The 11,492-nt window shown below is 48.3% G+C and overlaps 1 long non-coding RNA gene and 1 other non-coding gene across 2 annotated transcripts; one reads left to right on the top strand and one right to left on the bottom strand.

The window, feature by feature from the left end:
• The first annotated feature begins 2,651 nt into the window (after nt 1-2,651).
• LOC119464698 (uncharacterized) lies at nt 2,652-9,429 on the top strand. Its single transcript, XR_005194532.2, has 3 exons — nt 2,652-2,723; nt 5,239-5,298; nt 9,221-9,429. It is a non-coding gene; the product is annotated as an uncharacterized LOC119464698 (long non-coding RNA).
• A 70-nt stretch (nt 9,430-9,499) lies between these two features.
• Nucleotides 9,500-9,571, bottom strand: Trnat-ugu (transfer RNA threonine (anticodon UGU)). The gene has a single exon. It is a non-coding gene; the product is annotated as a tRNA-Thr (tRNA).
• Nucleotides 9,572-11,492: the final 1,921 nt, after the last annotated feature.

The raw sequence follows: 11,492 nt of genomic DNA, 5'->3' as shown, positions 1-11,492 counted from the left end.
TTTCTCCAGAACACGTACGCAAATAGCCTCATGAACAAAGGAACGCAACACAAAAGCTACAAAGAGAGACTTAAATCACGTGAATGAGCACCCGCCGTGGTTGCTCAGTGGCTATGGTGTTGGGCTGCTGAGCGCGAGGTCGCGGGATCGAATCCCGGCCACGGCGGCCGCATTTCGATGGGGGCGAAATGCGAAAACACCCGTGTACTTAGATTTAGGTGCACGTTAAAGAACCCCAGGTGGTCCAAATCGCCGGAGTCCCCCACTACGGCGTGCCTCATAATCAGAACTGGTTTTGGCACGTAAAACACCTTAATTAAATTTTTTTACCGTGAATGAGCGATATCGCTTAATTATAGCCGATCAGCACGAAAGAAAGCCAGACTCTCCCGGTTACTTTTTCTAAACCGAAGCTAAAGTTGCCGGTGTGCGCGCGCGGTAGGAAGGAGGGCGTTCGTTGTGTATACGCACCACATTTCGAGAGGGATCGCAGTGCCAATGCGCGCGCCTCCTTTATGCGTAACAAAAGAACAAACCACGGCATAAGATCCTGTTCATATATTGTGAGCTCATAGGTATCCCTAAAACACACTAATGGCGCATGATATTCAAGACCTTTTTTTAATCCTCGTATATTTCATATTTTGGGGCCACCCAAAAGTATGAAAGTAGTATGTGGCACAGTGACATATGGGGTATGCCGTCTGTGGTTTCACCTCTCATCGCGACTGGCCACTCGACAAGCACGATACATCGCCTTGGTCCTTGTGGCATGGTTGCGTAAAAGTGTCACCCACTGCATCCGCCTGGTTTTGGTGTCTGCGTTTCGGCTTTCTTGTCGGAGGTGTAGTGCATAGACCTGATAATTGCATGATTAAGGTTGTGACATTTTAGCTATAGATAAACATAAACATTGAATTTGGGCGCTGCATGGATGAAAGTATACACAATAGGGCGCATTTCGATTAGCTATATAGAATGTAATTCTCCTTGCTTGACTTACAGCTTCGGTTCACGTACATTTAGGCGTGTACGTTGGATCTCCGTAATTCTTTATGAACATAATTTCTAATGCCGCAACACAGCTTCATGATAAGAGGGTCGAGAGACACAATGAAAGCGTTCTGAACTTTAATCCACAAAAATACGCTGGGGCTTTTTCAACTGGCCTTCTCAAACACGCAGTTAACCAGATATTATGCTGATGATGGTCGATCACTGCTACTTTAAATCGGTGGACAAGCACCCGACCGTGAAAATTTGTCTCCTTTTTATCCAACGATTGTACACGCTTTAGCGGTAGATGTGTTCAGCTTCGATGGCATTATTTTCATAAGAACTTCAAAATGTGCTCTCACGACGCAAAAAAAAAAGAAATTGCAAGTATATTAGCTCCAGTTTCTTTGAACTATAGCTATAAGGATCAGTTATTATATGAAGGGTACCGTACCGAGCTAATGGTGTTGCCGCCCTCGTACCGTCTGGCTATCAAGATTTCGGTGCATGACATCACCACTGTGAAACCAGCGGTGCAAGCGCCGTTGGTGCAACCATGATGCGAGCGTGAGAACAAAGAGTTTCTACCCTCGTTTTTTTTTTTTATTTTACCGGAACCACACTTCGTGCCATTCTTCTCTTGTTCAGTGCAGGCCAGCCCTGATAGTTTTCGAGAATGACACAGCTGAAGCTGCTAAACCGGGATTTTCCCCAGTATTCTCAAACCATCTTCGACGCCAAGCTCGTTCTTCATTTTTTTATGATGACTTTTTGCATTCCCTGCGGAACGGGGCGGCGACCAATAGACGCCTAGCCTGCTTGAGCTTATCAAGTAATCTATAGATATTTGTCAATCTAGCGTTTCGTTTGCGTCTCAATAATCTTTTCTATCCTTAAAACATTTATATCTGCCTTGTATAGTTACCTACTACGGTAACGGATCCGCTTCTGTAAATTTCCTCCCTGCTATTCCTCGACATAATTTTCTTATCTCTACTGCTGACCGCGTAACGCTTCCATTCGCTCAGAATCCATCCACGTTTAAATCTATGTGAATGGTTCAATCCAGCGAGCTCATCACGGCGCCGCCCGTCGGCTGAAGATGATGCGCTTCTCGAGAATTGCCGTTGAGTGCCATTGAAGCGCAGTGCCCTCTTCTGTCGAGAGGTGGCGCGCCCATCGATTTCGGTGAGCCGGGGTATACTGTTGAGCGGAGGAATATCTAGAATCCGGTGGTTATTTTATTGAACGAGAGAAATGATGTGCTTCTATAATACACTGTTAGAAGTTGTTGGAACACCTATAAGTTGATTTTCGTACAAGGACCCGCTTATACATCTACTTGGACGAGGCCTTACGCAACTCGAGAAGTCAAATGTCACGTTCTGTTTATCCTGGTGCTTAGAGGCATGCTGAAGGGCCTCCTCGACAATCTAGGCCATAAATTGCTAGTCCCGATGTTGCGTAATTGGCTTTGGTCCACATTTCACGTTCGGGGGTGTGTGAGACGAGTTGGAGAGCATATATTACATTGAGGTAGTGTTATAACTTGGTGCCAAAGTGCTAAAAGGCACAAATGCTGCCACCTACTTCAGCGTCGAAATGTTTGCAGGTGTCCTTTAGGTATTATGGTAACCCATTTTATTTTGTATTTATAGGTACCTAGGCCAGACTTTGTCCAAAGATGAGGTTTTTCTCTGTCACACGTGTCATTGTGCTCTTGGCCGGTAAGTGAAGCGCGCTGGTAGCGTTTCTTTGGTTATGTGAAAGTGGTTGTCGGCAATGTTGTTTTTATTGCCTTTAAAAATATATCTCCGTTGTTTTCACTGCCTCTCCCAACCACCTGTTCCTCTTAAGGTGCCAGAAACTGAAAGTCACGGCGATGAATTTACAGCGAGAACAGTCACAGCTGTATGTAGCGTGTGTCCCAGCGAACGTTGGCCGAGCTGCTCAACGCTTACGCATATGCATATGAGCCCAGACTAGTCGTCTCCTCGTGCTTGTTTAATAAAATACGCATTACCAGACGCGAATCAATTGCTAAGAAACGCGGCGACATCAAACACATACTAGAGGACACTGCATTGTCCCTATCTCACTTCCGCTTGTACCTGTTCATGTCGCAGTCAAATGGGAGCTAATCATGTCTCTATAAGAGCTGAGTTGCAGACGCGTATTCGGAAACATTCTGCAGAAGCGTGACCGATTGGGTTAGTTGGTGCGACATCTGAAGTAAGAAGAGTGCTCCATTGCTGATGAAAATAATGCAGACGGAAAGAACAGAGTTACAGTGCGTATTTCTTGTTTGTATACACCAGCCACGGTTGCTTAACGACTATGGTGTTGCGCTGCTAAGCACGAGTTCGTGCGATCAATTCCAGGCCGCGGTGAAAGACGAAGACGCCCGTGCCCCATGCATCGGGTACAATAAAGATCTCCTGGTGGTCAAAATTATTCCGGCGTCCTCCGCTACGGCGTGCCTCATAATACAATCGTGGTTTTGCACGTAAAAACCCCAGATTTCCTGTCTGCGTCTGTGTTCTTTCCGTCTGTGTTCTTTTCATCGGCAATTCAGCGCTCCTTCTCTCATTTATCTATGACAGATAACAATTTATTGCTAAACGACACAGTGGGTCTCTTCAATTAACCGTCCCTGGCACTCCTGGACTCCCCGAAGCAGTGCTCTCAGCCAATGACAGTCTGGGACTGCCAGAGACGGATAATCGAAGACATCGAAGCGAGCTTGCGCAACGAACAAGCTCCCGCTATTCCTTATCGGTATGCAGTCATAGACCTCTTTTTCATAGGCGCTGCCATATTTCCAGGCGCTTTCATTTAGCGTAGGTAGTAGCACCATCTATGTAGCAGTTGGCATGCTGGCTTGGGCGAGCGCTCTGTGTTGTATGCAAGGTATGCGCTCGGCGGTAGTTTCTGGAGGTTCGTTTCGCGCTCGTCTGGTATGTTTATTTAGCATTAAGTGGCAACTTCTACGTGGGAAAGAGTTCTGAGACAAGAACTGAAGTGGTTTAAGTCGGCATTAACTGAGTTTCTGCAGCGTTGAGGCCGACGAAGCACCCAGTCCAATCTGTGCACGCGTGTTTGAGTGTATGCGATCCGCCTCAGAGATCTGTGGTGTATTTCTGAAAATTCGTGTCGATAATATGACATTACTGCTGCATTATCACTGCAGTTCTCAGCTGTGGTTTAGCAGCAATGAGTACTTCGAAATCATATGATGGTCGTAACAGCGTGGATACTGTTCTGCTGCGACATAAGTTGTGCTTACTTCGTTGACAAGCGTTTAAAAGATTGTCTGTAGATACTTTGCGCGACTACATCGTTAGTAGGACGACGTTTCTGCCCACGAATAAAATAGTTTTGGTTAGTAATAACAGCATACCGTACTTTCTAGATAACACTTCTCGAGTCGTCGAGTAGTTGGTTGCGGACTCTGCGAGCGTCTGAAGCAGTTTCAGATATTTGTTTTATGTAGGGCATGGTCCAAGCATGCGCCGTGGCCATGCGATGCCTTATTGCTGCGATAGCCCGTGTCTCTTTAACGCGATAGCGTTAAGGGCCCCGTGTGCCAGAAAATCCGGCGCCGGTAACCGGCGTACGATGTTAGCGAGTTGCGGAGAAAATCATCCCCAACAACACCGACCGCGCAGGCCCTTCACGTGGTGCAAGGTTTTGGTGAATAAAATTAAATTTCTCACAGTGAAAACTGTCAACAAAATGGTAAAGTACGACTTTACCATTCGGCGTCAGCATTCGTCGTCAGGACTGTTTGCCAATCGGCATCGGATTGTAATTTGAATGTACGAGAAAACCTAATTCTGCTACGAGGAAACTCAAGGAAACCCCTTTTCCAGCATTTCTACCAGACATACAGCCGCGCGTTCGGGTACTTTACTGGCGAAAATGATATGCAGATGGCGCTCGCATCCTAGGCAGGTAAAATTGGGACTTCGCCTGCTAATTCGTTTTGATCGGGCCCCATTTCGCAGAAAATACGGTGCCGGTGTCGGCGTCAATGTCGTCCAATTATGCTATCGCGTTTCACTCTTAAGGGGCAGCTTAAGCGTACTCAATTTTTTTTCCGCAAATGAAGACGATGAAAACCGATTTTCTTTTTGTATCGAGAACCCCCTTTCTATAATAGTAAGACGCGGTCGTCTACTTGCACGTGTTTTGCGTAAGTGATTTCCTTAGGCTAATAACGTTTGCATGGAATCTGTGCAGTCGGTGTGGCCCTGAGCTTCGGGACCACGGAGGAAAGCAAGGAGGCACATCTTCTAGTCCGTGAGTATTGAGTAGAGTCGAGTACAAGCGTGCTCCTCATAATTCACGCACTCGTCCGATGCGGTATCGTACTTTTTAGTATGTACACAGAGTCCTTGTGCAGACTTTTAAGTGCGAAATACATGCTGTCGTTTCTCGGAGACAAGTCCATGCCTGGTAAAAGCTGGTGCACGTTGTTTCGTTCGTGGCATGTATGAGGGCACTAAGGTCGCTGCGCTTAAGCACGTAGCGACGTGTTACTTTTTCAAATGTTCTATGCTTGGTTTTGTAGCCCGGAAAACTTAGGACCACTGCAGCTATGGTCACGCAAACAAATTATTTGAATATTTCTCTTTAGGCTCTACAACATCTACATTGATGATGCGCTTAAATCAATACTTCAGAAGGTGGTTATTCATTACTGTTAAAAGTCACCAAAGCTCACAGTAAAAAGAAAAAAAATTATTTCACCAAGAGGACCGCTAACTATACTAACTTGGTTGCACTATCGACTACTCACACAGGGGACTATTTAAAAAAACGAGACGACTTAGCTGAAACACTCTATGCAGAAATATACAGGGTGTTTTTCAGGCAATACACATTTTTTATAAAAAGCTAAAAGGACGCGTACGTGGAGTTCTTCTAGAAGAGTTTCTAGGCGAGTTGCCTATACTTCGCCGCTAATAAGGTGAGTTTCAGAAGACTACTTGCTAAAAATTTATTAGGTTTTCATTAGTGCCTTAGGGGCCGTTGATTATATGGCGAAATTGAAAGCAGTCACATTTTATTGCACCTTCATTTTTAAAATACCTTGAAAGGCGCACCTATTTGTAGATATTGTAATCGAATTTTGATGCTAAATCCAGGCAATATCGAAACCGAGCGCCAGCAGGGAGCGCAGAAATGGTGGCCCCGCTACCATATCAGAAGGGAACTCCCATGACGACAAGGGCGAGGAAGTTTGAAAATGAACGTCTCCAGCGGTTGCGGCAGGTGTTGATACGGCACGCTTTGCCTGGCAAGCATGTGCCACTGTGTTTTACATATAAACAGCTACCGTCAAGTTAATAATAAAAGCTTTTATTAAGAAACTGTTACTATTAGTGTTTTCAAAGTAACTTCAGCGGCGGCAAAATATTTCCACCTCGCTGTAGAGACGACAGGTGTCGCACGGTAATAGCCTTCTAATAAAAATAAAATTGCATTCATTAAAGTTTCAGATCCATCCATCCATTGTCTCAAAAAAGAAGTGGTAGTTTTTGCCCGAAAGGCGCAGCATCGATTGTGATAGCAAATACATAGACAGCTATATTATGTAATTCTAGTGGTGTTTTAGGCAGTAATACCTTGTGAACAATCGCTTACTCACTAAATTAACAAGCATGTTGTCATGCACGCACAGGGAAACATGAACACATCGTACTCGATGACCGCGGAAACTCGCTGTCAAAACGCTAGCGTGAGCAACCGCCGCCGCAGCGGCGATGGAATTGACCTTCGTGCTGCCGCTCGCTTCAAAGCGAACTTAGCGGTGCGAACGCAGTGCGCACGCAGCTATTAACCCTCGGCGCACCTAGACTGTCCCCTATCGCAGAAGACAGCTTTAGAGATAGGGCTCGCGCGGCTACGGTCCGCCGCGTCATGTGCAGCTACAGCCGGAAAAGAACACGCCCCCCCCCCCCTTCCGTGCTGCCATGCGCGCTATGGAAGACGGCATGCTTCCTCTCCGCCTTCCTTCCTTGCGCGCACTACATCAAGTCGCCATCCTTGGCCGGCATTTTGTGGCGATGCCTTTCCGATGCTGAGGCTTTTTCGCGCTTTTCGCTCTTGGTCAGTGGTCAGAGCGAAGGTCCGCTCACGTTATCAGTAGGATCAGCCGGCCGTGAGCGGTGGCTGATACGACTTGTATAGCATGAGGCATAAGATATCGCTACAAAATACCGGCCCTTGTCTCACCCTTGCACGATTTCCCTCGCATCAACAGCATACGGCGCGCAGCTACGATGTTATCGTACGGGTACTTTATACGGAACATCATGGCGATGGTGAAGATTACGGCAGAAATGCGCCTGGAAGTCTCCATATAATATCTGTCGCAATAAAAACACCCCGTATGTGCCCGAAAGGCAGTGCATAATATTCATTTATTGGTCTTTCTTTTATTGCGATAGCAATTATATGGACACTCCAAAGCAGATTTCTGCCGTCGGCGTCACCGTTGTTGTCGCCGTTGCCGTGAGGTTCCGTATGACGTCAACGGAGATGAAATCGTCGCCGCGCGCCGCCGAACGCTGTATGTGCGAGTGAAAGGGTGCGAGGGACGCGCGCTTTCACGGGAAGTGAACCCATGGCGGAGAACAAACGCGCGTTCTGCGCCGTGCTTCCTTAAGGGCTGCAGAAGTAGGCGTCTCTTTCCTCCTTTCCAATCACCATATCTGTAGAGCAAACGCGCCTTCTTCCGACGCGCGAAAGGCCGTGGCGGGGGGAGGGGGAGGGAAGGGAGGCGACGTTTAGCTGCGGCACCTAAAGTCCCTAAAAAAAAATAAAGTAGCGCCAACATACCCCTTCTCCTCTGCCTCCTCTCTCAGTAGCTGCAGCAGCGCCCCTACAGCGTCCAGGAGGAAACTACGGACGCGAAAGCGAAAGCGGCGCGCGGCCGCGCTCGGGCAGCCGCTCGGCGAACGGTACGCCGGTGTCGTCTGTGGAACGCGCGCTCGTTTCGCGGCTCTTCGGGTCGGCATCGCGTGCCAAAATAAACAACGCAGTGGACAGACAAAATGGCGCCTTCACTACCTTCAGAAAAGCTAGTGCGTCATGCTTGCAGATTCTTAGCGCCGCCGAGTTTACACTGGCGATAGTGGCGCTGCCATCGAGAGCGTCAGCGCCGAGCGCGTCCGCAAGCAAACGGTCGGCTCTCGCATCGAGTATTGCTTGCTTGAGGTGATGTTTTTTGCAGTGCAAGCGTTTTTATTATTTCACTGGTCTACAAAGCATGATACTTGCCGTATTTATCTCTCGAACACTCTTCCAATGAATCGCTTTAGACCGCAGCGCTCTAGTCCGTTTAGCGGAAAGATTTGAACAAGCCCATTTTTTCGGCCAACAGCCATGCCACCCCTCAACTGGCTCCATTTACAATCTGCAAGACACGCGGGAGAGGAGGAGCCTGCATGGGCGACACGAATGGCGCTACTTTAGTTTTTTTAGGGACTTTAGCGGCACCAAGTGCCTATTTATATCAGAGGCTCCGGCAACAGTCACCAACGCCGCACGCATTTTGTGCGAACGCGGGCAAAACGCCGACGGCGCCGACGACAGTTCTGCGTGTTGCCGGTGCTGCAGCATGTCCAAGTTTATACAGCTCAGAAAGCTACTATCATTACTCTGTATAGCTCTACAAATTTGCCATCGCAATTGATGCTTCGCCTTTCAGGAGAAACTGCGACAACTTTTTTTTTTGCTGAAGCTTCAATTTCCTCATGACACTTTAGGACGTTTAGAACTTTTTTTATGCAACAGGTCCGAGCGCTTTGGAAAAGGTTATTCCGACGTGCTTATTCATTCGAAACCATAGTTGCTTTCGAAAATTTAATGTTGTAATTCAAGTCTGATGATAGTGACGGGTACCTGCGCCCAGTGACGCGGATTCCTGCTTCGAAAACAGAGAAGTGGGAAACGCAGCATGCAAATAAGGTACCCAGAAGGAAGCATGATTGCGTGAACAGGAAAAGAAAGACTAGGAAACAAAAGTAGGAAACGATAGGTCAGGCGCTGAACCTGTAGTTTCCTACTTTTCTTTCCAAGTCTTTCTTTTCCTGTTCGCGCAACCATGCTTTCCTCAGATGTCAACCAACTCGCCCAACTACAAGTTCTACTCAGGTACCCAGAAATTGCGACATCTTTTTTGGCATTCCCCCCCCCCCCCTTTTTTTTTGTACAGGTCGGGCAACTGTTTGTCCAGACTTCAGCGCCTGTATTAGAAGTTGCCAGAGCCAGGGCAAGAGCGGAGGCATGTGCATGCCACCTTTGTTTATTTACTGCATGTGCATCTAGACAAGGACCATGCCCGAAACGGTTGGTACGGAAGTCTCGCTGAAGGTCACTGGCCCACTTTCAACGAGGAGCTGTCTTAGCACGTTGCAATAAATGAATGAATGAATTCATGAGTGGAACATTTTATTTCGGAAAGTATTGTTTGTGGAAAGGATGAAAAACAACTGTCTGCGGGTGGGGAACGAACCCACGTCTTCGCATCACATGTGCGATGCTCTCACCATTGAGCTACCGCGGAACCGTTTTCCCATCCACTTTCTGGGGTATTTATGTCTTTACAACTAGAACTAACCCTGGGAGTGTTAGCCAGCGCCACCACTCACAAACCTAGGGGCGGATGTGGAACATCCTTTCTGCCGCAGGCGTCACGAGCACGTGATCTGTTTGGGTGATGGCAACTTGTCAATAAACCCACATATGCTACCTGAAGGGATCAATGTTGCCGGATTCGAGACCCTCGTTATGTATTGAACGAGAAGAAAGGGAACCGAGGGGCCCGATTTTTATTAATAATGTCATAAGAAGCCAACAAACATTGACACCAAGGGCAACATAGGGGAAATTACTTGTACTTTACTAATTGAATTAAAGAAATGATAAATTAATGGAAATGAAAATGGATGAAAAACAACTCTGCCGGTGGGGGAACCCCCACCTGCAGAGTTGTAGCCGCGCATGTAGCTCTACGATTCGCTTCTTCAGCAGCGGTTCGTACCTTGCGAGGAGACGCCATAACGTGTACCGAAGAGGTATCCAGAATATGTGGCGCACATCTCACATCGGAATCGCGTTGATTGCGCGCCTCGTCTGGATCGCATCTCGTCGTCTGTGACTGCGGACGCTGCGTTGGCAGGCACCTTAACTAGATGGTGCCACCATACTGGCGGAGACCGGGTGGCAGACCTACGAGAGACCTACAAGCTGGCACTGGGGCTTCCACCGACAACGTCGACGGAGAAGCTACTCAGCCTGGGCATCCACAATACTTGGGAGGAACTAGCAGAGGCCCACAAGACGAGCCAGATAGAGCGGCTCAAGCTCACCAGCACGGGCAGGGACACCCTAATAAGACTGGGCTACTCAGTCGAATATGAGTCCAGAAAACAGCGTGTCCCTCTACCCCTGAGGGAGAAGATCACGGTGGCCAGCATCCCGAGAAACATGCACCCTGAATACAACAGAGAAAGGAGGCGAGCGAGAGTGCAAGCTCTACGTAAGGCTTACGAAGGACCGAAACAAGGAGAAGTCAAATACACCGACGCGGCACAGCACAAGAACAGAGCGGCCCACGCTATCAGCGTGATCAACGGCCAAGGACAAGAGGTAGCAGTGGCCTCAGTAAGCACTCCAGACATCGACTGCGCGGAAGAAACGGCGATAACCCTGGCAGCCACTACGGGCAAGCGAGAGGAAGATCACATCACAGTCATTACGGACTCACAAACAGCATGCAGACATTACCAAAAGGGCCGCATTTCCAAACAAGCCCTGAGCATCCTCGAAAAACTAGACAATCTTCAAGAACTGTACATTGTCTGGGCCCCGGGACACGAGTCCCTGGCGAGTAATGTAGCGGCGAACGCCGCTGCCCGAGATCACATTCTCCGGGCAATCCCACCGGGTTCACGAGTACCGGCAGACCAACATGATAGCGTCCCGAAACGATACGCCGATATACTGAGTCATTACAGACTGGACAGGAGGATCTACCCACCCCCGCATCCCAAACTAACAAGAGAAAAGGCAGCGATCTTCCGCAAACTACAGACCGGCACATTCCCGCACGGCACCCTGCTACACGCCATGTATCCTACGAGCTATAATCACAAATGCGCATTCTGCTCTGCGCCCGATACCCTCTACCACACTGGAATGGGAATGTCAACAAAACCCATCGCGACGACCCATCACCGGACCAACCGTCGAGCAGTGGGAAGCCCAGCTGACAAGCCCGAGCCCTGAAGACCAGCATCGCCTGGTGAGTAGGGCCAAGCTATCGGCTCAGGCCCACGGCATCCTGGACTAGGGACGCCGCCCACCTCGGACGATTTTAGCGTCTGCTCATTTTTCTAAATAAAGCTTATTCCTCCTCCAACCGAAAAAACCTGTCCCATGCGTATGCTTAATTAAATGAACGCTCCGGACCACGGGGCATGTTC

Source organism: Dermacentor silvarum, chromosome 9 (assembly GCF_013339745.2).
Source record: "Dermacentor silvarum isolate Dsil-2018 chromosome 9, BIME_Dsil_1.4, whole genome shotgun sequence".
Classification (NCBI taxonomy): domain Eukaryota; kingdom Metazoa; phylum Arthropoda; class Arachnida; order Ixodida; family Ixodidae; genus Dermacentor; species Dermacentor silvarum.
This window is presented reverse-complemented; position numbering and strand designations above follow the sequence as displayed.